General features: G+C 46.6%; 1 non-coding gene across 1 annotated transcript; it reads left to right on the top strand.

The window, feature by feature from the left end:
* Positions 1-3364: 3364 nt before the first annotated feature.
* On the top strand, positions 3365-3437 carry Trnar-ucg (transfer RNA arginine (anticodon UCG)). Its single transcript has one exon. It is a non-coding gene; the product is annotated as a tRNA-Arg (tRNA).
* Positions 3438-4031: the final 594 nt, after the last annotated feature.

The raw sequence follows: 4031 nt of genomic DNA, 5'->3' as shown, positions 1-4031 counted from the left end.
ATGTATTCCTCACATATCTCAGAGCCTCTCGCGGTCGTCGTCGTCGTCGTCGTCGTCGTCGTCGTCGGCGCCGCTTCTGCAGAAGTAGCAAATTTCCAGCGTAGCAAATCCGGCGAGGGACGCCCTGCCTTCGATTCCGAATGCACAAAGTGTGTGGTCTTGTTTCTCAGTCTATATTTGGTCGGTCTCGTAAGAGGTTGAATGTACCGAGTGGGTGGGAAAGAGCAAGCGGCAGCGGCTGTGTAGAACGAAAACACAAATCCTCAGGGGTGTGAGCGTTTCGAGATGAGTCGTATACATGTTATAATTGGTCGTCAGTGACCGTGTGGCCTAATGGATAAGGCGTCGGACTTCGGATCTGAAGTTTACAGGTTCTAATGCTGTCATGCTCGTGTTTTTCCAGTTCTGAAAAAGAAACATACCGTTTTAATGTAGCAATTGAGCACTACGAAACCGTCTGAATGTTGCTGTTGACCATTTTTTGCTTGGAGATGCTCTTGAGCTTGAAACACACACAACAAGACCGGTGTTAACTAGCGAAATGGTCGGCAGAGTGCCGACACCGCGAGTTTTGACTGGCACTTACACATCTGAAACAACGTCGGAAAGTAACTCGTTCGGCTTTTGAGTCACATAAAGTATGTGTGTTAATTTTGACGCAACTAGCTCTGCATGTTGTCATGCAATTTCCTTACCTCTCAGAAATGATTATGACATAAAAGTGAAGTACGTGACGAGTGTGACGTTAGGAAAACATTAGGCAGCATGGAGAGATTCTGTATGGGACCACCCAACCCAAACGAGTACTATGTGACATGTTACCCGGCATGTATTCGCCGAGGTAGCCGGCTGGCGCTGTCGGTAGAGCGTCAGACTCTTAATCCCAGGGTCGTGGGTTCGAGCCACACGCTGGGAGGAACGGAATTTTGTTCCGCTGCAGATGTAAATTACCGTTTTTCTGATTACCGAGATGTAATGGAAAAAGCAACTTTAAACTTTGCCTATGTCTCTGTCAGTCACAAGAAAACTGTATTTGAAGGTGAAGGTGATTTTGTAGACATGTGTGAAAGATATGTTCAGAAATGCAAGTGTTGTTGTTTGGAGAGAACATTGGTTACGTGTCAGATGTGTAGCTAAGCAGTAATGTTTCGTCATAGCTGCAAATATTAGCCGGTAATATGAAGTGTTGTCAGCTGAAGTCGGATGATGCAGACGACCGTAAGGACGAAGTACCCAAGAGTACCGCTATGCCGCGCCTCTTTAGCTCAGCGTTAGAGCAGTGCTCTAATAAACCAGGAGTCGTAAGTTCCATTCTAACAGCAGAAAGATGAATTTTGGAAATCAGTTGTGCGTCGTGGCCGTATAGCAAACAGTATCTGTGATGACGAACAATTAGCGACAGGCGTTTTTTTAAGAATTACTCTCAGATGTGATTAAGGCGAATGGCGCAGATAAAGCATTTACCAAAGCGGTACAGCATACGGTGCGACGAGGCAGTCTGAATTACATTTTATAGATGTATTTCTCACATATCTCAGAGCCTCTCGCGGTCGTCGTCGTCGTCGTCGTCGTCGTCGTCGTCATCGGCGGCGCCGCTTCTGCAGAAGTAGCAAATTTCCAGCGTAGCAAATCCGGCGAGGGACGCCCTGCCTTCGATTCCAAATGCACAAAGTGTGTGGTCTTGTTTCTCAGTCTATATTTGGTCGGTCTCGTAAGAGGTTGAATGTACCGAGTGGGTGGGAAAGAGCAAGCGGCAGCGGCTGTGTAGAACGAAAACACAAATCCTCAGGGGTGTGAGCGTTTCGAGATGAGTCGTATACATGTTATAGTTTGTCGTCAGTGACCGTGTGGCCTAATGGATAAGGCGTCGGACTTCGGATCTGAAGATTACAGGTTCGAATGCTGTCACGCTCGTGTTTTTCCAGTTCTGAAAAAGAAACATACCGTTTTAATGTAGCAATTGAGCACTACGAAACCGTCTGAATGTTGCTGTTGACCATTTTTTTGCTTGGAGATGCTCTTGAGCTTGAAACACACACAACAAGACCGGTGTTAACTAGCGAAATGGTCGGCAGAGTGCCGACACCGCGAGTTTTGACTGGCACTTACACATCTGAAACAACGTCGGAAAGTAACTCGTTCGGCTTTTGAGTCACATAAAGTATGTGTGTTAATTTTGACGCAACTAGCTCTGCATGTTGTCATGCAATTTCCTTACCTCTCAGAAATGATTATGACATAAAAGTGAAGTACGTGACGAGTGTGACGATAGGAAAACATTAGGCAGCATGGAGAGATTCTGTATGGGACCACCCAACCCAAACGAGTACTGTGTGACGTGCTACCCGGCAGGTATTCGCCGAGGTAGCCGGCTAGCGCAGTCGTTAGAGCGTCAGACTCTTAATCCCAGGGTCGTGGGTTCGAGCCACACGCTGGGAGAAACGGAATTTTGTTCCGCTGCAGATGTAAATTACCGTTTTTCTGATTAACGAGATGTAATGGAAAAAGCAACTTTAAACTTTGCCTATGTCTCTGTCAGTCACAAGAAAACTGTATTTGAAGGTGAAGGTGATTTTGTAGACATGTGTGAAAGACATGTTCTGAAATGCAAGTGTTGTTGTTTGGAGAGAACATTGGTTACGTGTCAGATGTGTAGCTAAGCAGTAATGGGTCGTCATAGCTGCAAATATTAGCCGGTAATATGAAGTGTTGTCAGCTGAAGTCGGATGATGCAGACGACCGTAAGGACGAAGTACCCAAGAGTACCGCTAGGCCGCGCCTCTTTAGCTCAGCGGTAGAGCAGTGTTCTAATAAACCAGGAGTCGTAAGTTCCATCCTAACAGGAGAAAGATGAATTTTGGAAATCAGTTGCGCGTCGTGGCCGTATAGCAAACAGTATCTGTGATGACGAACAATTAGCGACAGGCGTTTTTTTAAGAATTACTCTCAGATGTGATTAAGTCGAATGGCGCAGATAAAGCATTTACCAAAGCGGTACAGCATACGGTGGGACGAGGCAGTCTGAATTACATTTTACAGATGTATTTCTCACATATCTTAGAGCCTCTCGCGGTCGTCGTCGTCGTCGTCGTCGTCGTCGTCGGCGCGGCCGCCGCCGCTTCTGCAGAAGTAGCAAATGGCCAGCGTAGCAAATCCGGCGAGGGACGCCCTGCCTTCGATTCCGAATGCACAAAGTGTGCGATCTTGTTTCTCAGTCTATATTTGGTCGGTCTCGTAAGAGGTTGAATGTACCGAGTGGGTGGGAAAGAGCAAGCGGCAGCGGCTGTGTAGAACGAAAACACAAATCCTCAGGGGTGTGAGCGTTTCGAGATGAGTCGTATACATGTTATAGTTGGTCGTCAGTGACCGTGTGGCCTAATGGATAAGGCGTCGGACTTCGGATCTGAAGATTACAGGTTCGAATGCTGTCATGGTCGTGTTTTTCCAGTTCTGAAAAAGAAACATACCGTTTTAATGTAGCAATTGAGCACTACGAAACCGTCTGAATGTTGCTGTTGACCATTTTTTGCTTGGAGATGCTCTTGAGCTTGAAACACACACAACAAGACCGGTGTTAACTAGTGAAATGGTCGGCAGAGTGCCGACACCGCGAGTTTTGACTGGCACTTACACATCTGAAACAACGTCGGAAAGTAACTCGTTCGGCTTTTGAGTCACATAAAGTATGTGTGTTAATTTTGACGCAACTAGCTCTGCATGTTGTCATGCAATTTCTTTACCTCTCAGAAATGATTATGACATAAAAGTGAAGTACGTGACGAGTGTGACGTTAGGAAAACATTAGGCAGCATGGAGAGATTCTGTATGGGACCACCCAACCCAAACGAGTACTGTGTGACGTGCTACCCGGCAGGTTTCGCAGAGGTAGCCGGCTAGCGCAGTCGGTAGAGCATCAGACTCTTAATCCCAGGGTCGTGGGTTCGAGCCACACACTGGGAGGAACGGAATTTTGTTCCGCTGCAGATGTAAATTACCGTTTTTCTGATTACCGAGATGTAATGGAAAAAGCA

Source organism: Schistocerca gregaria, unplaced genomic scaffold, assembly GCF_023897955.1.
Source record: "Schistocerca gregaria isolate iqSchGreg1 unplaced genomic scaffold, iqSchGreg1.2 ptg000077l, whole genome shotgun sequence".
NCBI lineage: Eukaryota > Metazoa > Arthropoda > Insecta > Orthoptera > Acrididae > Schistocerca > Schistocerca gregaria.
This window is presented reverse-complemented; position numbering and strand designations above follow the sequence as displayed.